Source organism: Chiloscyllium plagiosum, chromosome 4 (assembly GCF_004010195.1).
Source record: "Chiloscyllium plagiosum isolate BGI_BamShark_2017 chromosome 4, ASM401019v2, whole genome shotgun sequence".
NCBI lineage: Eukaryota > Metazoa > Chordata > Chondrichthyes > Orectolobiformes > Hemiscylliidae > Chiloscyllium > Chiloscyllium plagiosum.
The window spans coordinates 124767939-124793309 of record NC_057713.1 but is presented as its reverse complement, the minus strand read 5'-3'; the positions used below and the strand labels follow the sequence as shown (position 1 = coordinate 124793309).

Sequence of the window (25371 nt, the reverse complement as noted above, 5' to 3'; positions counted from 1 at the left end):
TCCTTGAGCAGTGTAGGGCTCTTTAGCATGGCCAATCCACCTTGCCGGCACATCTTTGGACCATGAGAGGAAACTGGAAAACCAGACCTGGGGTGGTGGGCGGTGTGGGGTGGGGTAGGGTGGGTGGGGTGGGTTCCTAACCCCACAGATACTGGAGAGCATGACAACTCCACACAGGCAGTCACCTGAGGCTGGATTCGAAACCGGCTCCCTGGCGCTGTGAGGCAGCAGAGCTAAACACTAAGCCACCATGCTGCCCACTGCCAGCTTAATTCTTGTTGAGTGCCTCTCCTTTGGTGCTACCACCTGCAATGACCCCTGCCTACCCATTAGAGGCGCTGTTTCTTTTAAATGCCAACCTATTAGTGCAGCCACCTTCCAAACTCCTCCGCCCCCCCCCCCCGCGCTGTTGGTGCTCCAACTTCCACTCCCCACTTCAGCCATCACCTGACAATAATCTCCCTTCCCTTCTGTGACTTCCACACACTGTGGCTCTCCGGATGACTGAATGGCAGAGGCAAGACTGTCATTGGCCTCATTGCTGCATCCTTTAACCACATGGGGCTCTATGAGACTGCGGTCTCCATGCGCCACTCATTAAAATCATTTTAAAAAATTGTGTTAACTACTGACCCACCAGGCTGGCTAGAAATCTGCCCTCTATAGTTCTCACTGCACATAACATTTTGAAGCAACTTTCCTTTGTTGAAATTGCCAAGCGAACGTACCACAACCTGAGTTTATGACGCTTCTCCCCCGAAACACACCCTCAAGGGCCCAGGAAAATTCCAGCCTTTGTGTGGGCAGGTGACCAAATGCTCCATCCTCTTTATCAGAATATAGCAGTGCTCCCTGTCAAATCTAGGAACTCACCTAGGCACGTCCAAAAACACTCTATGATACTTCCAAAGACTTTGGAATGGCAAAGTCACTTCAAAATTGTCTTCCCTTATTGGTAGGTTCCTGAAGAAGGGCTCATGCCCGAAACGTCGATTCTCCTGCTTCTTGGATGCTGCCTGACCTGCTGCGCTTTTCCAGCAACACATTTTCAGCTTCCCTTATTGGTAGGTTGGGCACATGGTCTTTTAATTGGTATTTGTTGTTATTCCACTTGCAGCCAACTGCTTAGTTTTTGTAAATTTGTTGAATGGTCCCATGAGATCTAAATGTAAAAAATGAAGGTCACATGATAGTACCATTTTGTATGCTTTTCTTTAATGGACAGATTATTGAGTACAGCAGTTGGAATGTCATGTTACGGCTGTACAGGAAATTGGTTAGGCTACTTTGGAATATCCGGTCTCCCTCCTGTCAGAAGGATGTTGTGAAACTTGAAAGGGTTCAGAAAAGATTTACAAGGATGTTGCCAGAGTTGGAGGATTTGAGCTACAGGGAGAGACTGAATAGGCTGGGGCTGTTTTCCCTGGAGCGTCGGAGGCTGAGGGGTGAACCTTATAGAGATTTATAAAATCATGAGGGGCATGGGTAGGGCAATTAGACAAGCTCTTTTCCCTGGGATGGGGGGAGTCCAGAACTAGAGGCATAGGTTTAGGGTGAGAGGGGAAAGATATAAAAGGGACCTAAGGGGCTACTTTTTCAAATAGAGGATAGTGTGTGTGTATGGAATGGGCTGCCGGAGGAAGTGCTGGAGACTGGTACAATTACAACTTTGAAAAGGCATCTGAATAGATATATAAATAGGAAGGGTTTAGAGGAATATGGGCCAAGTGCTGGCAAATGGGACTAGATTAGGCAGCATGGAGGAGTTGGATCGAAGAGTCTGTTTCCGTGCTGCACAGATCAGGTGAATTGGCCATGCTAAATTGCCCGTAGTGTTAGGTAAGGGGTAAATGTAGGGGTATGGGTGGGTTGCGCTTCGGCAGGGCGGTGTGGACTTGTTGGGCCGAAGGGCCTGTTTCCACACTGTAATCTAATCTAATAAGCTTCTGCAGTACGATCTGAATTTTCATATCCAAACACACAATTTTAAAAGGAGTGGAATTATATTTGTAAAGGATGAAAACAGAAGGACCTTAGTTGCAAATATTGAGATTACCGGAGATCACACCTGCACTTGGATAAAAGACTTTGTCTGCTGAGGGTAGCCTGCTGAGTCTTTGCAATTTATTACAACTGCCATTGGTGCAAAATCATGAATGGGAACATTCACTCACAGGCATCCCAACCAATCTAAGGCAAAGGCAGTAACATTTGTAGAAGTCATGTGATCGACTATCACATGATCAACTCCAAGGTGTCCAATCAAATTTGTCAACCATACATGCCGCTGACCCACCAAGGGTACAATTCCAGCTGAATTCTTTGAGCTTGGAAGTGTGGCTGGGGCAAGAGGCCTGAGTCAGGATGGCACTCGGACAGATTCCCACCACTGGGAATATTTCTCAGGGCCCAATTGGGAAGCAGACTGACAGCCTGCTGCTGTCCAGGCGGTATTCTTCGTTAAGATACCGGGTTTTGTGGTGCCACTGACATGTTGACCTGAGTGGAGCAGTTCCCCCCCTCCTCCCCCACCCACTACCAGTTGGATGCAGGGACCGCCTGCTGACAGGAAGTGGCATTTTTGGAACTGGCTGGCAGATGCCATTGGCATCAGAGGCACAATGTCCCAGTAGTGGGTCTGTGTACAGAATAGTCCATCCTTGTGGCCTAAACGGCATAACCAGAGAGGCTCTCCTTTATTCTGGGTAGGCTTTACCCATTACCCTCCATTCTCTCTCCCTCCTCTGCCAATTTTAACCTAACAGGGTCCTGTAAGAACACTCCCTTGTTGAGGTTGTCTCTAACTTGCCTTGGCAGTGCTCACCTCTCCCTCTTATTAGACCGACAGCATCAGGCATCCACGGGCCGGCTTTAATCTGCCGGAAAATTTGGAAGTGATCATTGGGGAGGCAGATTTTGACCGTGATCTGCCTGATGGCAAGTACAGGCTCAGAGCGCCCATCTGGTCCAGAGTTTATGGGAGAACCATACTGCTGGAGTCAGAATGCAGTGTCGAGACCCAAGGAATTCTGTACAATTACACAGATTTTTGAAAATATTTAAATTATAACTGTGACCACACAAACGTGGCAGGCTAGAGGATAAGGCATTCTCTGATTAATTAAGTTCCACTTCTTTAATTGCAATGCTGTCAATAGCTCACTAGAATTACAAAGTTAATTCGTTTCGTGAACAAAAGAAATCTTTGGAAAATGGCAGAAGCAATAATTGAGAATGGAAGCATTTTACATAATGGTTCAAAGCGGCAGACTCGCTGACAGCAATCATTGGTGCCTACTACCTTCCTCCTTGAGTGAATTCAGATATTGGTGGGGGAGGGGTGCATCACTGATTTTCAAGCAGACTTTGCCCATAAATAGAGTTTTAAAAAAAAAGAAACATTCCTATTTTGCTACAGAGGTGTGAAAGAAGGCATAGACTGTGAGGTGATATAACACACTGATCATCCGAAACAATAGAACTTGGAACAAAGCCAGGAAATGATTGTGTGTAATCTTAAAGCTGCTCAGTTAGTTAGGTTTCCTTAATGTAAGAAATATTTTTGCTCAGTACCTTTAGAATACAAATGACATGAAAACATTGCTGCCATTATAATGGGTGATGACATTGGGGTTTGTTTGCCTGATTCCTCCTCACCTGTTTTCTTCACAAAATTTCCGCTGCCTCCCCATTATCGGTTTGTAAATATTTTTCACTGCACTGCAATTATTCCTGCCTTGCTGAACAGATTCCCTTTTTGTTTAATTTTTCCCATGCTTCTACCCTTTCTTGCTTATTTTTGAAAGCCTGTTTTAGGTTGCATTCTGGCTAATATCATGATTTTGGCTCGAAGGTTAGGGACAAAATGAATTAATTACAGACACTAAACCTTATTTGGTGAAAGGTAAACATACAAAAAAATCCCACACTAAATTGAACAAGGCTTACTATACGCATGTTTAATTTCCGTCTCTTTGTACACTGTGCTCTGGTGTACAGACATGTTTCAAAATGAATGGTAAAATGAATGGGTGGCTTCTCTGTGTGTTTAAAAAATGATCAATCTAGTTTGTTCTGAGATGAAGAGGTTTTGTATGTCAAAAATTTGTATATGTTAACACTTTAGGAATGTGGTGGTGATATATTTGAAATACAATACCTTACCATCCTAATCTGTGTGGGTGCAAACAAGAAAAGGCTTTGAAATGGAAATTTAAAAACTAAGTGATGTTGGTTATGCTGATAAAAAAACATGAAAGCTAATATATTAAAGAAAGATATATTACCATAACACTTTGGTGTATAACAAACAGGAACCTTTATTTCCAAAGAATCTTGATTTTCCTTCCTTCCCCAAAGGCTGGAAGAAATTATGATGTTGCCACTAGGTGGCTGTTCCTGATAATTTTTTTCTCTCTCGTAATTAGTCTTTAATACCTGAAAGTATAAACAAAGATAAGTCTTAAATGTCTAATATATCGAGGCTGTGGTGCAACTTACTAATTATGATCTAACTCTGTGCCAACCTTAATTAGAATCTCAAATGGAAGTTTTATAGATCAATAATTTTTATTTTTGAAGTCTTTTTTGATGCTTAGGTTTTGTATTTGTTTGTAAAAAAAACATGAACAGTAGAACAAAGCTGATAATTTATGCAGAAAACGGTCTCTCAGCAGAGCTTACAAGCACATTCCTAGCCATCAACAGCAGAATGCAGACTAGGCTTGACACTAGTCTAATTAGCATGCAGATATGCATCGCCTCATTGGAAATTCAAATTGCTTTTTTTATAATGTACCTCAAATTGTGCTACTTCAAACATCGTATTTGATTTCCAAAGCCCCCTGGGCATCACATAATGTCTAGCTTCATCCAGGATATGGTGCATTTATTGAACAATCTGCTGCGACTGTGCCTGGCTTTCGGAAAAGACCCAAACATTGTAGCCCTGGGACCAAGTTTCCCTTCTATCCATCAGTAAATATTCTCCTTTGGAATTCGGACGCCACGTTGTAGGCATAGTGACGATTCGTGAAATCTTCATCCCACAGTGGTAGCTGTATGGAGAGTTGCCTCTTTGTGCCACCCAGTGTGGGGAGGGTGTGTTCACTTTCAACTCAGCACACATGAGTTCTGTGGCACATAACTATGTCTGTGAATGCCAGTAATCCACTCTTCAAAAAGCAAAATGGCCAGATCGCAGAGATTGTGCTTCTTTTCCTTCTCTTGCACAAGGCACCGTCTGTTGCGACGTATCGGTGTCAGTGTTGTGAGTTATGTGTGAAAAGTTGTCTGAGGCATACATTGACATGTAAGGAGATTCCTGCCAACATCAGGGCCCCTATTGCCATGCAGCAACAAGTGGCAGAATCAATGGTGTACAGTTATTCAGCAATGTAATTCATTTCACTGGCTTTGGCTTCTGGCCAGCTCCGCCATCTGTCTCTCTCTCTCTCTCTCTCGCATTTGCCCTAGATTTCGTAATGTTACGTGCTTGCCATCCTTATTCCATGTCAGAGGTACAGTACAAGCCTCATCCCAGTTCCGACGCAAATTTTACATCAGTCCGGTGCAGTGGCATATTGGTCAATGCCATGCAAAAAGGAAAGAGTAAGTGACAGCAGAGGAATGTCTGGAAGGACATGGTATTCTTGTTTCTGATCCCCAGTAAATCGGCATTTATTTAAAGCAGTAAAAAGGATCTAACTCACACAGTGACTTCTCTGCTTCGTTAGACCGTCTTCGTTATTCTTATCGGGTACTGGCATTGCATGCCACCGCACAGCTCGTGGGGGTGCCTACAGTAAAATGCTTGTAGATATCTGCCACCAAACAGCCTCCTGCCTTGAAAATAGGGCGACTGCTCCAGGATCTTATGCAAGCTTGCTGTTTGAAGCTGCAGAAAAGTGAATAATCAATTAACTATTGATTTCTTGTAAGTTTTGGTAAATTTCAAAGGCAAGACAAAGAGCGTGGTTTAAACAGAACACAGCGGGGACCTGGCGTAAATTAGACAACAAACAGCAGTCTGGAATAAACTAACGCCTCATCAGAAAACCATCTTGGAAGAATTAATGCTAGCTGTTGGAAGACAATGGTTGCTTTAATCAAAGCGGCAGGCAAACAACAGTATTATTCGTGAATGTGAAAGCGGATCTAATTATAACTGCCCGCAATTTTATGGTGGCTTCGAGTAGTGTAACAGATGCAAAGGTGTTCGCTTTATGAAGCAAGAAGTGAACCTTGAAATATGGCTTCTGGATTGTGATGCCTTTTGAGATTTTAAAACCTTCCAGCTCATCAGAACAGCAGTGCAGTTTAATTTGTTTATCAGGAGGTATTTCTCTTCCATTGCAAGATACGTAAACATCGACTGTATCATCTGACATACATACTATCTGTTGTAATCCTACTGTCATATTCTGTTTTATTTCCAGTATCAAGTAAATATATTGAATGTGATCAGTAAGTAGACTGATACTGTGTGTATTTAAATGTTGCAATCCTTTTTCAATGTTTCAAATGCTTTTTAAAAACAGATAAGAATTGATTGGCGTAAATTTTGTTATTAAGCACTTTGAAATATCGTACAATGCCAATGAAATTATCAGCTGATGAGATCTATAATTACCACGGTATTATTTCCAGAAAAAAATGAGCTATGGATTTTGACTATAAAGCAGAATGTTCTAATCAGTGTTGTAGCCTGTGATGCTGTTAATATGCAAAACACTTCTTTTATGTAAGGCCGAGCGCAGTGAGCAATAACATTTTAACTCTTTCTTTACTTGCAATATTAACACAATATATTGCATTTTCCAAATGAAATCACTTTATTTTGCACACTTAAAAGGGTTCTCTTTTTTTCTAAAGCTTTGTGGCTTTAAAGCAGAAAAAAATTATGCGGAGAGTTATAAATCAGAAAGATCAGACGTGGGTGATTTTCCCACACAAAGAGAAAGTCATCCAGAGGCCATTCCATTCTTTTTTGTATCCAGAAGAACCAATTTTATTCAAACTGCCACACAAAACTGTGTCAACAAACACTATAACCTTTCTTCATGCAGGTATTTTAATTTGATCTTGCTCTTGTATAAACATGGTCGAATACCAATAGCTAAACTGAATAAGAACTAAAATTCAGCTTCTACTTTGAATCATGATTGCTTTGCACCAGAACATGCACACTGAAGCATAGGTTAGCAATCCAGAATTCTGTGCGCTGGGCATCAATACTAATTGCGTGCAATAATAATTGTTTAAAAAGAATATGTAAAGTCATCAATGAAGATCAGTTCTGGATTGATCATAGTTGTCAATTGTAGGCCAGTAATATCCCAATATGGATGCAAGGCACAAATATTCCATGACAAAATTTAAGGCATATGATTGGAGTATGATAACCTTGTACTGCTTTTATATGTGAAGGAAATTATGCAGCGTATACTTTCAAATATGCGGTATGAATTAAAAAAAACTATGTGAAATCAAATTTAAATGATTTCTTTTAATTGACCATCTGACTTAAAGTGTGCCCAACATGCCATGTTAAATTGTGCAGAAGTCACTTTGATGATGTTAGAATTAACAACAAATCATCTTGCAAATGTTAAATTCTGTCAATACTAAATCGTTGAGTTAAATGGGTGAATTCTATAAGCAAGTTTTCAACTTATGTGCTTGCATCGTGTAAATTTTGGCACTGACATAATATAGTCAGCATGGGCCATGGTTCTTTGCTACAGATGGCCAAAAAGATATGTTTCCCTCAAAATTCACCATTTGCTGATCTTTGTCCTGACAATTAACTTAATAAACTAATAGCACATGTCTCCATCATATTTTAACTAAGATATATATTAAAATAATATTTTTTCTAATTTAACTATAGTTTAAAATGCTCCATTGCAATTTGCACGTTAATTTACATTCTTTCTTCATACATGAGCAGGTGGCACCAAGCGTATTAATCATACAATGTATTCATTGTGTTATAATTTAGAGTCCACACATTAATCATGCAAGAAATGTGAATTTGCCATTAATGAGGATAGTTTTAATTTTGTAAAGAATGGATCACAATTTTGGTGGATGCAGAATCACAAAGGAACTCTTGGTAAATTCATGTATGCAGTTTGAACTTCCCTTCTTTCAAGTGTCAGTACAACTAGAACTTTACTGATTATGCATTGTGTGCCTTTGTTTTGCTATAGAACCTCAATTACTATTCTTTACAATGAACAGAACTATCGGGATGGTTCTGTCAAACTTTACAGTGGCCGGAGCAGTGGAACATGTTGAATATGTGGGTGTCTTTCTGAAAATCTTGAATTACAATTTTCATCCCTGGATTTGAACTTGGTAAGAGAAGATTGGCACAGCAAATGATAAGGAAACATAATATTTCTAGTTATTGCTGACATCAGCATTGCTGTTGGAGAACCATGGGAAATTCAACTCTTCAGGAACCACCGCTCACTTTTCAGGCAGTGATTGGCCTCTCTTTGCCATATACCAGTGCCATTCAAGTCAATACTATAAGAAAGTTGGCACATGCCAAAATATTACATATTCATCAAAACTCTTCTAGGAAGAACAGCAAAAGGCACTCACTTACAGTATTCATGTTATTAAGAATTAATGTGCGTATTAGCATGGTTCATTCTCTGCACAAGTTTTAAAAAGTAGTACTACGTCATTGGATGTATCAGCCTTGGACACTGGTAACAGAGAAGATGAAATGATTGCAAATTGCACTCTGGTTGTATTATCTTCAAAATAGTTGTAAGTCTGAGCATAGCATTATATGTATATAATGATAATATTTTTCAGTACAAACTTTCCATCTTGTCAGCTAACCTCATGCAAGTTCTTTGCTTGCAATACCTTCTTGTTGAAACATTACAAACTGCTGTGTAACACAAAATTGCATCATAAATGTAACTGGGTAACAGCAGAAGGAAACTGCAGCACTTGAAAGTTAATAATTAAGAAAAGAGCCTCAAAATGATAAATAGAAAATCGAGAATCTTTATATGTGTGATGTATGAAATATATATATATTTATGCATGCATTTGATGCTGCAATGATGGGAGCAGAAATGATGTTCATAAGCATTCTTATGATTTACGTTTCATTACTCTTCCAACCACAACAAAGTTGTCTGTTATTTTCTATGTTAGTAAAGAAATGGATTTATACAGGCAACTGCACCATTAAAAATATGCATTCCATATTAAGTGTAAATTCTAAAATTTGGTAGCAGTTAATTATATATTCAGAAATTGTAAGATGATGTAATTGATAAATGAAAATACAAAGTGCAGGCCACGACACTTACTACTGCTCGGTTACATACATGTTACATTTAAGTAACTCATGCCAAAATCAGTCTATTTCCTTTTGAATGAAGAATCTCATAAGTTAGAAATTTGATAAATAAATGCATGTTAATTATAGAAATATGAAAGATTATGCAAAAATAATGAGTTTGGATGTCAATAAGGGAATCATGCATTCTGGGGCTAACCAGATGTCCATTATAATTTTTCTTTCACAGTGCTGTACATTTAGATTTAATCTAATTTTGAAATTCAAACGATTCATTTAAAAGAGTTGAGGTACTATTTTAGTCCTTCAAGCATTTTAAAATCATTGTTGGGATGTGGGTGTCATTAATGGGAGCCAGCATTTGTTGTCCATCCTTTGTTCCAGGAGTAGGAACTGATAGACTTTCCGAAACTATTGCAAATGGTTTTTGATACAACTGAGTAGTTTGCTAGGCCATTTTAGAGGGCAATAAGACATCAACTGTGTTGGTTAGTTGTAGATTGGATGGGTTAATGATGTGTTATTTTTTTTCCCTGAAGGATAAAGGTGAGCCATTTAGATTTTTCCAACAATTCAACAGCCTCACGATCACTTTTACTGATACCAACATTATATTTTGACAGTTTCTTAAAAAAATAAAACTGACTACAAATCCAAGATTTTTATGGTGTGAAGGTAGAGAAATGTCCACAGTCAGGATGGTCCATAACAGGAGGATCCCCATGGGATGGTGGTGTGAAATGAGGAGAAATTTCTAAAGCAGTGAGTTTGAATGCACTGCCTGGAAAGGTAGTAAAAGCATATTCAGGAGAAACTTTCAAAAGGAAGTTAGATTTACACTTTGGAACCAAAGTAATGGAAGCTTATGGGAAAAGTACAATATGGTGGGGAAACCCTTTCCAAGAGACACATGGAGCTAAATTGATTCTGTTTACACTATATAATTGTTTGGAATTCTCAAAATGCTATGGTGGGCTTTTAACTCAGGTTCTCTGGATTATCACTCTAGTAAAATAACTGCTATGAAACCATACAGGTCATTCTGCTATAACGCACATTTCATTAGTGCGAGTTAGCTATAACAAGATTAATGAATTTTGGACATTGTTTGGATAACATAAGCTTTCTACTGAATTTTCTATTAGCAATCTTCAACATCATGATTTTCTATAGCACATGGGTGCAGAGGGGCACAACTGTAGAGTAATAGCAGAACGAACTGCATTCATATATCGGAATGCATTAGTCACTGTAACTCCAAGGAGCTTCTATAAGCTAGTGCATGCCTACTAACTTTCAAATGTAACATAATTATTCAAGGAGAACATTTATGCATGCTGCGGCATGTTGTATTTTCATGTTTTACTACTTTAACTGTGTAAATGTGCCATGTCAAATTTAAAGAGTTTTGTGATAAATCATGTACCTATTAATGTATATCGGAACAAAGCCCTCCTGAGGACATAGCAGCGCCAGTGGAAAAGTATTGCACACCCAACCAAATGGTTTCAAGTATAAATCCAAGACTTGACTGGCACTTAAGCTTGTCTGCCTTCGCTGGGGGAACTGTGGCATTTTGAGACAGGGTTGCAAGGTGTGGAACACTTCATTTCAAGTTAGGCAGGCAGAGGATCAATTGAACAAGCCCTGCTCTTGAATAGAGCTCATCAATGAGTAAATTACATAGTCAAACTGACGATGGTAATGAAGAGTCTGAAGCTAGAATCCTACCATTCTGTGAGAAAGACAAAGCAACAGTGTAGTGGAGACTGGGGGGTCATGAAGGAAATGGGGAATAATGAAAAAAACAATTGTAAACTCCTGACCATAAAACTAGATTTGATACAGAGGTTGAAATAAATAAATATTTATGTAAATAAAATATTGAAGCATTCTCAATTTTAGACCTGCTTTAATGTAAGCAATTCCAAACTTTCTGTGGAACTCAATTGTTCATTAAATATGTAAATGTGTGAAACCCCACTTAAGCACCCTATTACTGAGATCTTTCATTTAAGCATGGGGAGAGGTGATCAGATAATGTTTGTTTAATATACAAAATGAAATGAAGAGAACATCTTACCTGACATATGCATCTTCCCATTAAGATGCCTGTGTGTGTCTGTATGTGTATGTGTGTTTATATATGCACATATGTGAATATAATCACACAGAAGCAGGCCAGATGCCTAGCTGTGATTTATTTTTCTCCCACAAGAATAACTGATTAGCAAATGTGAACTTACAAAAAAAAATGCACTTTCAGTTATTTCATTAAATGGAGTCATTCAGGGTTCTGATAGATCCATAGAAAACACTATTACCAACAACTTCCTGTAGTAAATGAAATTTTTTTAAAAAAATCATTGTCTAGGAAGCATCAAATTTACTTAATGCAGTTTAATAAAATTGGAGTAACCTAATACTGTTACAACTTGGTATACTGAGTACGATGTTGTAGAGTTAGCTTTTGTTAAATTAAGGGATCTAGAAGTCAGTAGCAGTATGACATTCTTTATATGATTGTGTCTGGGGCATAATATGACAGGAAAAATATAATGTTTCATGAATGACAGTTTCTAGATTTGTGTTGCCTGAGGTGGTTCAGCTGAACAATAAACTGTAATTTGATTGATGGGAAATTGAAGTGGTTCATCTAACATGCCAGTCCGTCTTACCCCAGGCTTTACTATTGCACATATGATAATGTATCACAGTTTTAGGAGTAATGTCATTTGTATTGTGTGATATGATTTTGTGCATAAAATGAAGACTTGATTGCACTGTAATGATCTAAATCAGCTGCGGATTAGCAACAGAACACATTTTATTGGGGAGGTGAGAGGGAAGCTGGATTTGTTCCAATCGTGTAGGCAATTACAAGTGGGGCTAATATTCATACAGAAGAAAAACAACCTTTCTACTGGCTGAAAGAGTTGTATCTCATAGTCACAAGAACATCGTCAAATAGCTGTTGAGGAGAGCCAATCATATATAGGGCTGATAGTCATGTGATTCTGACTGCAGTAGTTTCTGGTTTCTGTCAAATTAATCTTGCATGAAAAACATTGTGTCGTCACACTACATAATGATGGCTCCTGGGACAAGAATGTTCATTTGTGTTCCCAAAACAATTTAACAAAAAAAAAACCTGATTTAAGCATGGATAACATTAAAATGCATTGTAAAAACAAATAATAATCAGTAAACTCTGTTAATTCTTTCTATGTTTATAGTAATACATTGAATCTCATAGGAACAATTTCATGGATAAACAGACACCTTTTTAACCCTATTTGTGTTTAAATTCTATTTTATGACTGCCTTCTATTGTTGGGTAAAATGCTTAAAAAGATTTATACAATTCAAATTATTAAACTCTTTAAATACTTTTGTAAAGATTTTGCTTATAATCATAATTGATCACTTTTTTTCATTTGATTAAATCAAAATCATACTTCCTGCAGGAATTTAACTTTTTGGTTTCTCTGAAAGAAACATTGATTCCTAATGTGAGCAAAAATATGATGAAGACACCACCACGTGTTTTTGCTTTTAATTTAGTTATAACCTTGGCCATTGTATTAACTTGATGTTGACCTTTTGTAAATATGTGACATAGTTCTGCTCTGATGATATTCATTTAGACTAGCATTCATTTTAAACCTGCAAGTGTATTCTTTAGGATAAATGTTCCATTTCAAAAGAGGTTTTCATTTCTTGAGACCATTTCCCAACTTTCAAATTAGAATTGTATCACTCTGAAAATATTCAATTAACTTATTAACATTCCTCTTTTTGTGGTGCTTTTGACATGTCTGCAGTGCAAGGTAAGAAATTAAATAAGATGCAACATTAGCTTTTCATTCCCTCACCACTGCGTTTACCCTCCTCTTTTCTGGTCCTCATCTCAAATCCGTATATCCTCATTCATGGACAAGGAGGATGCAATAGTTCCGCCCACAAGTCCCTCAGCAAATGGTATCGGCATTGCTCTTTAGATGACTTGCCAGAAGGGACATGCTTGAGGGCTGCTGTCACAGGGCCACTTTTCACAGGTAATGACACATTTCAGGCTGATACTCACCCAATCTGAGAAGGCATAGTGCACACCACAGTCCAGTTCGCAGACAATTGGTTCTCCTGGGCCAATTTAAGATTCACTAATTTCATTTGGAAGCTTACATTTATCAGCCTCTTTCTTGTCTTTAGCTTCATCAGAACAATAATTTACCATAACTGTTGCAAATATACTCTGCAGCTGAATATAAACTTCAGAAATATTATTTGCCTTGAGAGTTAAACCTTTAAAGTGTTTTGTCAAATTGTCTTACGGGCTTTTACACATGAAGATATCTCTACTTTCACTTAGTCATCCCTTATTTCTATATTTTATGCTTTAGCTTCACTGGTTATAAGCAATCTGGGAACAAGCATTTTGTATAAAACTCCCCCTGATGTGACATAATGAAGCATTGCTCTAGCGGCAGTCTTTCTAGGGATTGTAGCTCATGGTCCACTGTTCCTATTCATGATGTCACTGAAACAAAACCTTGTGCATTCATATCAAGGGCAGTTCTACACAAAATGTCTGTTCCCAAGCCACTTATAACCAGCAAGTCTAAAGCATAAAACATGGTAACAAGTGGTGACTGAGAAACATCAGTACATTTATAGATATGTTCCTTCATAGTATTTAAGGATTATGACACATTTTAATACAATATATTTCTCCTTCAAGGATCTCCAGAATATTTAGCATCCCAGTGCACTTGAATGCAGTAACTCAAAGCATGATGCAAAGAAAATATCCATTGTACAAATGTGTTACATTCTGTTAAGCTGAAGTAGATACATTCTCCCATGTCAATACCTTGTAAATTGTGCCTGGATGTTACACATGAAGATAATAGTTATATTTTCTCACAACATGACATGGTATCCCATTAAGTAAGTGGCAGAATGCCAACAAGCAAATTTCAAAGAAACAGGTTTAAAAGGTCTGGTAAGTGGCCTTAACTATTTACAGTTGACCGGTCATAATTGTCATGATTTTCATGGTTAACAATAGTATGAATAGGGAGAAAAGAATAACCCATTCATTATGTCTTTTACATACTGTGCTTTGTTGCTCTATCATGATATTCCTAATTGTAACCAGATTGAATCTGTAGCAACTGCAATTGTTACACTTGTTCATGACAGATCCTTCCTTGAAGGTGACTGCACAATTATTTCATATTAATAGCATCTACTCTTTTTCAGCAGTATTTTAGTAACTCAGTCTTGTCTGGGATAATTAAACACAGACAAAGGTATTCTGAAATTATTCTTAAAATATCACATTAAATGAATTTCACTGGTTGGGTGAATTCCACAACAGATGTACAGCAGTTATAAAGAAATACTTGAACTGGTGTCTGAAAGCATTCATTTCTAAGATTTTGGAAAAATTTGCTTCCGGTGTCTATGCTGCAGAATGATGTGATAATATTTGGACAAATTAATTTTTTTGTGCATTTTAGATCACTTAGTCTAAATTAATTTTGACCATTGTATTTGTTGACATTGCTTCCAACGCGATGACTGTGACATTCAGTTCCCCAGCACATGGATTAATCTCTCTTTTTTTTAATTACTTCACCTAGGCAGGTGTTTCCTGTCTAAATCTGACATGAAATTAAACGCAGCTCCAGATGTTCTGTCTGTACAGCAGCCACCTAAGTTTATTAGAACATTTAATCACAGGTCAACAAATCAGTATAACAGAAATACATTGTGCACAAAGCAGACATGTAACAAATCCGCTTCAGTACAAAGGAATCAGAAAACCATGGCTAGTTTCATCTATGTACTGATCACATCACTCACCCTGCACTGCAAATTCTTAAACTGTGCTGCTGAGCATTTAGAAAATCGCATATACTTTGTGACCATGAATGGTCTCAGCGATGCTTGGGCTGATATGCATACAGTAGTTAAAGTCCTGAGGCATTCGCTTATTAAAGTCCAGTAGTAGGTTTGTATGTAACTATGTAACTGAATTCACCAACCAGATATAACGAATCCTGCTTGATGAATGATTTGTTTTACTTGCCTGAACAGTGAATGGAGGTTTGTGGCATTACAGAACGATTTTTTGAAATAAATATTTTATAATGCTGTTGATTAAATATTCTGGCTGCCTGACAGTTGGTAAATACGATGTAAGTCACATCTGTTTAAACAAACATTTTTTCTAAATTATTCATTTTTACAGATCAGTTTTACGAGATGCCATATTGTTGAAAGTCAGTCAAGTATTTGTTTTAGGGCTGCCGTGTCAGTTTCAGCGTTGGGCAAATTCATCATTTACTTAAAACAAGTGTTAACTTAAGCACGGCCATCATACAATTCAACACAAAATGTGCATTGTCACAGATTTGTTTAGAGTACACAGTACATAGTGCATGTGTGGAACACAGTACAAATTTCAGCAAGTGGATGAAAATTGATGTCAAGTGGGGATCCATTCAGTTAGGCAAGTCTATTAGTAATAGGTATGCATAAATAAAAGGTGCACTCACCTACTTCAGTGTGTTATTGTGGAAGCCTTGATTTTATTGTGAAGTGCGATTTTATCAGTTTATTTATTTTTATAAAGTTTGCGTTGAATAAAGCAATATTAAAATTGGAAACTTCTACATGATCGCTGAATGGATGTTGTTTAAAAAAAAAGACAAAATCATGGTTTTCTGAAAACATTTTTGACTGCAGCAACCTACTTTGATACCCTGGACAGTATGTTCAGAACTCATTTGTTTGAGCGGTTTTAATCTGAGGACATTGAAAAGTTGCACCCGCTGTGATATCGTCAATCACGCCAGGAGGAAAAATAGTGGCATGATTTGTTATCTGTTATTTCCCTTGCTGTGGTGACTGTCTCCCAGTGCCAGGCCTGTCCTTAAGGCCATCACTTATAGGGACCACTGTCTGTCAAATCCACAGCCAACTTTAAGGCTGCCTTTGTTGCTGCAGACAAATGAGTGTGACCTTTAACAATAAAATAGGCACCTACTGAGAGAGATGAAACAGCAGCTGAAATTAAGAACACCACATAGTCATTTCAAACACTTAAGAAAAGTTAGGTTTTGAACTATAACTTAATTCTTGGAGTAAATATGGACAGATGTTGTCAATAATGAAACATACATGGCCCGAGACAATGATTAACAAATGGGAATAAAACTTAATTCATCCAGGAATGATTGTGCAACTTATTAATTATGAATGGTATTGATAGAAAATATAACAAAACAATGAAGTTACTTTAGTTCATGATTCATCTGCTTTATTCTATCACATGAATAACAAGACTCCAATTCATTTATGAATATTCTAGAAGGGCAAAGAGAAAGATAAGAACGCATGCAAGCTTTGATTTGTGCTAATAGCTACTTCAAAAGATCTCCAGAAAGTCCATCTGTCTGAGCAGTCATTGGATGTGAAACTGTCATCAATATTTTGTAGTATTTCAAAGCACAGCCTGAGCTTTCAAGGAGCAGCAAGTGCAGAAGACCACAGCACAGTTTGTGGTTTTGAAAGTCTCTTGTAACCAAACCTGCCAAGTGATCAGCAGAAAAACATTTTACAGTGCAACGGAAATCAATTGCATTGAACACTTTTCAGGTAATATAATACTCTCTGTATGACACTAAAGAAATTAGTGTGAAATATTGTCTAACTGTTGAAGCACCAATGGGAGCAGTTAGTCGTCATTTTTGTCATTTGTGCATTTTCAATGGTGGGTTCAAATAATCGAATTATTTAAATAATCAATATGAATCTATTGCATGTTTGTTTTCATGCAAAGTATTAGAATATTGATTGATAATACTGCAAATTAACAGTGCTAATTTCAATTATTTATTATGTCATTTTTAAAAATGGATGGCCGACTTCTGTTTGTGGTATCAAAAATGAATGTTACTTTTCTACAAACCTAAGGGAATTCTTTGATACAGACAGTTAAAGCTCTCAGTAAATCTATATAAGTTGAATATATGATATACCGAAGCTATTGGGTCCTTTCAAGGACAGTGTAGATACAAATGTTGTGCCAATAGTCGGTACATTGAAACCAAAGTCACTTTGTATTTCTGTGCAATCTTCTGTCGTAATAGAAGACTGTATCAAGAACTCTGATTCCTTTTATCAAATTGGTTTTACATGTTAAAATTCAGATATGTTTTTATCTGCCACTGAACAGTTTGGTTTTTATATGCAATTATGTTGAATTAATGCAAAGCAGTCATGCTGATTTCCTTAATCTCTATTAAACTTGAAAATTTCCAACATTCTGGCATTGAACAATGATGGTGTTGTAATTCTGAAATGTTTAAAGCTACAGGGCCCGAAATACAAATTGGATCTGCTTACATATTTAATGCAGCACAAAACCCTACTGCCCATCTGATTTTTCTTAAAGGCATTTGAAGTTGCACTGTGCTTAAGGAACTGAAACATCTCCAGAGCCTAATTATTATACAGTATCCCTTTTGGCATTTTAAATCAGAAATAAGGGGCAACTGCTTTGTTAGTGGAAATGTTTGTTTAAAGGAGACATTCCTTTCTGCCAACAATATATCACTATACCCTCTATGTTCTTTGCTTAGTAGGAAATTCATACAAAGGGAACATTATTTTCACCTTGAGGATGTTCCTGTTCAGAAGCTCGTGCTGTATTTGTTTCTAATGATGGTGATGATAGATCTTCGCACAGGTTACCCAAATGTTAAGTCAGGCTGTTCTGCTGTTACTTTACAGCAGAACCTGTTGATGTAGACATGGCAGACTTTTGCCAAAGTAAATGTAGAAACTTTGGAAGTTATTATCCAAAAATGTCCTGGAGCCAGAACTCTCTGAAGTGCCTCTTTTCAGCAAAAAGGGCATTTAAGGGTTGGAATTTAGCAGCTTGGCACACATTGAGGTAGGTCTCAACTCTGTACAACAGTGTAAATAGATGATAGCAAATGGGCAAACTAATTTACATTTCTGCCTTTTAAATGCCCCACTAACATAAAATCAAGGTTTAATTCACTAAATTTGGACTTCAGTTTAGGTCTATGTGCAGACTGGAAATTCAAACCATTGTTACAAGTAATAGTTTACTGAATTTGATCTGCACAATTTTCATATGTTATATGAATCAGTCCCATAGAAATAGACATTGCTGTGATCATTCCACAGTGTTGAGCTAATCAACTGCTTAAAGCTTCATTGGCAGCAAGGTAACATGGTTAAGTGATATTTTGTACAATCTGATAATTGTGCAGTCTGGGGAAAATTACACTTGCATCCACAAAATATCATTTAACGTTCTTTTTAAGTTGGTCTCAGCTTACTGTTCATTTTCTCAGTGTTAAAAATTGTGGCGCTGGAAAAGCACAGCTGATCAGGCAGCATTCAAGGAACTGGAGAATCGATGTTTCGAGCGTTGACTCTTCATCAGGACTGAGCTTCCTGATGAAGGGCTTATGCTCAAAATGTCGACTATCCTACTCCTCAGATGCTGCCTGACCTGCTGTGCTTTTCCAGCACCATCCGCTTGACTCTAATCTCCACCTGCTGCAGGCCTCACTTTCTCTAAGTGCTTCAGTGTACCTTGCCACACTTTGACTTCTAAACCAGAAACTATTGATCAAGATCTTTGGTGGTAAACTGAGTTATCAGTTTATAAAGTAGGACTGCCATGTTTTGGAAGAAGATAAGTCTGTAGGATACTAGAAATGATATTCTTGAAATTTAAAAAATGTTCATAATAGATACTTAAACCTGGTATGTTGATGTACAATGAAAATCTTAGCTGTTTAGTAGCCAGTAACACTAACTAAGCATCATCCCTACTTTGAACAAATTTAACGGAATAGCAGAGATGAATGCAAAATCAGGTTTTAATGCAATTGTGACAAGTTGAACATGAGTGACTAACATCTCTGTTTACAACTAATGCCAATACAGTGACTCTCATATATTTGTTCCGTTCCATTTAAATGTTTATAAATAGGTGTTATTTTTGCTTCCCTCCAGCACAGGATTATGATACAAGCCTTCCATATATTTCATTGAAGCATAACCCCCTTCTTCCTTTGATTTTTATGAAGCAGCAGTTTCAGAAAAGAAAACCCAGGGCATCGAGCTCCAAATGCTCCATTTCATTGACAGTTGACAGCCTACTTGACTTGATTCCTGTATTCCTGATGAAGGGCTTTTGCCCGAAACATTGATTTCATTGCTCCTTGGATGCTGCCTGAACTGCTGTGCTTTTCCAGCACCACTAATCCAGAATCGGGTTTCCAGCATCTGCAGTTATTGTTTTTAACCTAGTTGATTTTAACCCTACTGCAAATCCTCTTCCAAGGATGCCTGCGTTGATTCCAATGTCAACATCCCACTCTGTAGTTGTAGATCACCCATTCAAGTCTTTGATAGTAAAAAGGCTCATCATATTCGCCTGGAGGACTAGAATACTGCCATCAGTTTCTCATTGGTTTAGAACATACTTTTGTAACAAACATTATTGAAAAAGTCTTTTTTTTTTAATGCACTTTGACACAAAGGAGTCATTTTATCCCAGAATGTTACTGCCTTTAGTAAAGCACCGAGGTACAAGACCTCTTGCAATAGATTCTCTGTCACAAATTTCAGTTTGTATAGAATACAATATGATCATTTCAAAACAAATCATTTACACTAAATGCAAAGTTGAGCAATGAACCGAGAAAACAAAATGCATTGCTGGGTTTGGTAAGTTTTTTTGGGTTGCAGCTGCAATTGCCTTTATTGCAGACTATGAAATACATCTCCATGGGGAGGGAAGAGAGGACTCAGAGAGAATAGCCCAAAATTCTCTATCTATCAGTCCCTGTGAGCAGCCGAATCAGGAGGAGACTGGCAGTAAATGTATATTTCAGGTAACACTGTAAAATTTGATTGAAAAATCATCAAAAAGCTATAATTGCACTATACGGACTTCAACAGCAAAGACCTTGGAGGTATATTGCTTGAGCATTAATGCAGAAATACTTGACACATTCAAATGAAATTTCTTTGGCTACTATTGAGGTCTATCAGGAGTAGCCTTCACCCTCACTGTTTATACGGTAAGATGATAGAATGGAAGGCAAATTCTGAAACAAGTGAGACAGTCCACTCTGATAGTTTATCATCCCAGCAGAATAAATGAGACTGGTCAATGTTTCAAAATAGTAGGAATGAGATTTCATATGAGTGAACAAAGCATTCTTGCATTCAAATTAAAAAGAAATTTTGGGACAGAAAGTTATGAATTTAAATTCTGACAGCGATAATCCATTCTGAAGTGGTGAGGATTGATAATTTAGAAGAGCAAGATTGAGGTCTTTTTTTTAAAATAAAGTTTTAATTATTTGAGTACTTCTCTTGGCATTTCCTTTTTCTTGAGGACTGAGAGGTGAACTAGAAACTTAAATGAAATGGTATGCTTTAGCAACGTTTTGAAATAACTGACTTGCAAGTTGTAGCCCGTTGTCTGACACTACATAATGTGAGGTCCCTTGTATGGAATACATTCTCTTGAGGGATGGGATGACTGTTTCAGGTATGGTATAATACAAATAGCTGACTTTAATTGATTTGGAGTAGTAATTAACAACTATAAAAACAATCTTTCCTTTAACTTTGAATACATTTATTCCCAGACATTGTCATGTATATAATTGTGTTCCCCTTTGGTTCTGGTTATTAAATGCACAAGGAATGCTGTTAACAATTGTTTCTTCTGGACAGTGAGGGGTACCTAGGTGCCAAACTGATTGCTATACCTTTGCATGACAATTTACGATTCTTAAGTGGCAAATCCCAAGGTAAATCACAAGCCAAAGAATTCCTGGTATGACTAATCGCTCTGTGAAGATGATTCAGTGGTGGTGAGGTGTTTGAAGTGTTCAAATTACTGCCAGATTGTTGGGTACATAGTCCTGCCAGAAAATATTTATAAATTCAAAGACAACATTCCTATTTCTTTTTGGGGGGTAGCTTTATCCCTTTCAACTTACTTTCAGTTGGTAAGTATTGAGTGATTACAGATATAAACATCTCAACTTCCTTGATGAAGTTTTAATCATCCTGTTCATTTCCATTCGATTGTATCCTTGCAAATGTATCTACTGTGTTTTGTATTTTTCCCGGACACATTCAGTGAGAGCATCATGCCTTTTTTGTGGATAATCTGTGATTCAGTATCTTGAATGATATGTTCAAGTAAAGTAATGATGGGATTTCATTCAGTGTTATCTCTACATTCTTTGGCACTCTCAGGATTGTCCAGACCTTTTGTTTTGTGGATTCATGTGTCTATGTGTCATCCATGTGGCATATTATACCACTGCTGAGTTCTGGTGCATTGGACATTATGTTCTGAAAGGTTTCTGAAGCAGGAAGATAATCTGTCATAGAGCCATCGAGCTATGGAGTATTACACCATAGAAAGAATCTCCAAAGTCCATCATGTCTGCTTCGGTCATCAAGCACTGATCTACTCCAATTGCATTTTCCAACATTTGTTAAAACAATAATATTGAAAGGGTGTTGTGAATGAAGTTAGGAATCGGGATTCTTCATCCAACGTAGTTGCCAAGATTTTCTGTTGCATAATTTGCAAAATATGGTTCTGTGGGAGAGTTTTGCTACCTTCATCTACTGAGGCAATTGGGTGGATCTTGTTACCAACATCTTTGTTTAACTGAGTTTCTTATAGAACTGTTTGGTTTTGGCATTGTAACCACACCTGAACATTATCTTGTTGAGACAATGACTGAGGAAATATCCCCTTGTTGCTGTATCTTTTTGATTTGAACTTTAACCTCATTCAGCAGTGGGTGAGGGACTCTCCTTAGAATGAATAAACAAAACGAATTTAATATCATTGCACAAGGTGAGTTGATATTCACTTTTTTATTATGCCATTGCTGAGAAGTACTCTGGGTATTTACTTCAAAATTCATTTATGTTCAGAATCAGTAATCTCATCAATTTTACAGATCAATTTCAGCTTCAAGCATCCTTTTCTACTTAATAGAGAACGTCTTTTGAATTGTATAAAAAAGTTCAAAAAATTTTCTTTATAATTCATCTTTGCTGTGAATTAGCCTTTTACTTTTAATCAAGTCCCTCTCAACCTTGTAGCTAAAAGTTGAGATATATAATGTAATTTGATGGAACAATTTTACTACACCTGAAAATACCAAACCCCTAGAGCTTGTACACATTTTAAATTGTGTGGGATGTCATTCCATTTCAGTGTTATATACTTCCCAGAGGAAGTTTTTGTGCTTCCTCAACTTCTTGCATGTAGCATTGCCTTAAGAATTTCTCCATTTATAGAGTCGTAGAGTCACACAGCACAGAAACCATTCCTTCGGTCCAACCATAATCCCAAACTAAACTAGTCGTACCTGCCTTTGCTTGGCTCATATCCCTCCAAACCCTTCTTATTCATGTACTTATCCAAATGTGTTTTCAATGTTGCAACTGTATATGCATAGAAAACTCTTCTGGAAGTTTATTCCACACACAAACCACTGTCTGTGTAAAAAAGTTGCCCCTCGTGTCCTTTTTAAATCTTTCTCCTCTCACTTTAAAAAAAAGCCCCCTAATCTTTGAAATCCTCCACCACAGTGAAAAGATACCAGCCATTCACCTTATCTATACCCCTCATGCCTTTAAAAATCTCTATAAGGTTACCCCTCAACCTCCTACACTCCAGTGAAAAAAAAGTCTATCCAGCCACTCCTTAAAACTCAAACCTTCCATACCCAGCAACATCCTGGTAAATCTTTTCTGAACCCTCTCCAGCTTGATAATACCCTTCCTATAACAGGGCAACCAGACTGCATACAGTACTCCAGATGGGGCCTCACCAATGTCCTGTACAACCTCTTCATTCACAACACCCTTTCAATATTATTGTTTTAACAAATGTTGGAAAATGCAATTGGAGTAGATCAGTGCTTGATGACCGAAGCAGTACTCCAGATGGGGCCTCACCAATGTCCTGTACAACCTCAACTTGACTCCTGTAATCAAAGGTCTGACCAATGAAAGCACACTTGCTAAACACCTTCTTAACCACCCTCTATACATGTGATGCAAGCTTTGAATAACTATGTACCTGAACTCCTAGGTCCAACTGTTCTGCAACACTGTCCAAGGCCCTACTTTTTATTGTATAAGTCCTGTCCTTGTTTGTTTTACCAAAATGCAATGTGTCACATTTATCCAAATTATCCATCTGCCACTCCTCAGCACTTGTTGGCAATTTGTCCACATTTCTGGATGACAGATTGCCGAACAATGACCAACTTCTCCTCAGCTGTGGCACTCTGTGCTGCCTGCTGAACAACCTTTGCATTTGTAAGGCATAATTCTGCGTAGTCTAAAATGATAGCTAAAGTGGTGATTGGCACACTTTTCCCATCTTGGTGGGCTGTGATTTTCACACTCTTTTGCGTTTGTCACCCACAAATTGAGTAGTCTCTCTCAATTTATTCCATTGGTCCTTTCCTTCCCTGTCTGAGAATTCTTGATTTTGCTCCTTATACTTCATTCAACTCCAGACTGAATCAGTCTCTCTAATGCTAAGCACTCCTAGTCTGCAAGAAGGTCCAATAACACTTTGCTGACAACAATCAAGTTGGAAATTGGTTCTGCTTTTGAATTTCCATAACCAGTAGTTTAAGCAGAACCTCAGGTTCACAAACTGACCACTGCCCAGGATCATTACTAAACTGTTCCATGTTTTCTTCTGGCCTTTGCCTTCATGTGGAAATTTGGCTAATAAATTCCAACATACTCTGAAATAGGAGTCAGTAGCATTTTTAACTTTTTGATTTCCTCACTCTTGGGATTTGGACCAGCATTTGTCATGTTGTTAGCAATGGTGCCCACTACAATAAAGTTATGTCCATGCTTTGGCTTTCTGTCCTTTCTTCAAATCCCTACAGGGTGGAAGGAGGCCACTGAACCTCCAAAGAGCATCCCACCGAACCCTATCCCAGTCTTCCCCTTGGCTAATTCACCCAGCCTGCTCATCGCTGGACACTATGGGCAATTTAGCATGACCAATCCACCTGACCTGCACATCTTTGGACCATGGGAGGAATCCGCAGCACTCAGGGGAAACCCACACAGACACGGGGAGAATGTACAAACTCCACACAGACAGTCACCCAAGGATGGAACCAAACCTGGGTCCCTGGTGAAGCAGCCGTACTAACCACTGAACCACTGTGCCACGTCTATCCAAGCCTGAAACCGTTCTGTACCTGATGAACCTTTACTTCTCGTTTCCCATTCCTGGGCCTGTGGTGGACTTTCAATTTCCTGCAAGAGGTTCCTGAGAAGGGCATGATGGATTCCACATTCTGCTGAGGCCTGGAATTGTTCCTGAATCTGTTACTTACTATTCTGACATGGTTTTGCAGTTTCAGACCTCTGTTCATATTGCCCACTCTCTGGGTTTTCATTCCAGCTTATTGTATTGATCCTGCAATGTTTTGATGCCTTGGTGAACCTTGAAAATTTCTTGCTTTTCAGTTTGTGAACCTGAGGTTCTGCTTAAACTACTGGCATTGTCACGTTGTTCTTCCTGTTCCACTGTCACCATGTCTTGTGTGATCAGATTATAGAGGGGTTCTTCTTGCTATTTAATCCTTCAAAATAATGTCCCTGGCCTTTTTAATTCAAGAATTTTTATTTACAGCTAAGTATATACCTTATACCTTTCTATCAAGTTAGCATTTCTAGACCCCTCTAGATCTCAAAATCTCATCATGTGATTTTAAGATCATTATCCAGATGTTAACCCCATTTTCAACTCTATCTGTCTGTTCAGATGAATCGAAACAATACCATGGCATTTCATTGATGAAGATCAGGAAATTCTTCCTGTGTCCTGGAAGAATTCTTCCTGTTACAACCCTCAACCAATCTTACCAAAAATATTAATTCTAATTCAACTACCT

The 25371-nt window shown here is 37.9% G+C and overlaps 1 long non-coding RNA gene across 1 annotated transcript; it reads right to left on the bottom strand.

The window, feature by feature from the left end:
- Window positions 1-1048: 1048 nt before the first annotated feature.
- On the bottom strand, window positions 1049-17178 carry LOC122549392. Its single transcript, XR_006311517.1, has 3 exons — window positions 4799-17178; window positions 4287-4437; window positions 1049-1162 (listed from the first exon to the last, which is right to left on the bottom strand). It is a non-coding gene; the product is annotated as an uncharacterized LOC122549392 (long non-coding RNA).
- Window positions 17179-25371: the final 8193 nt, after the last annotated feature.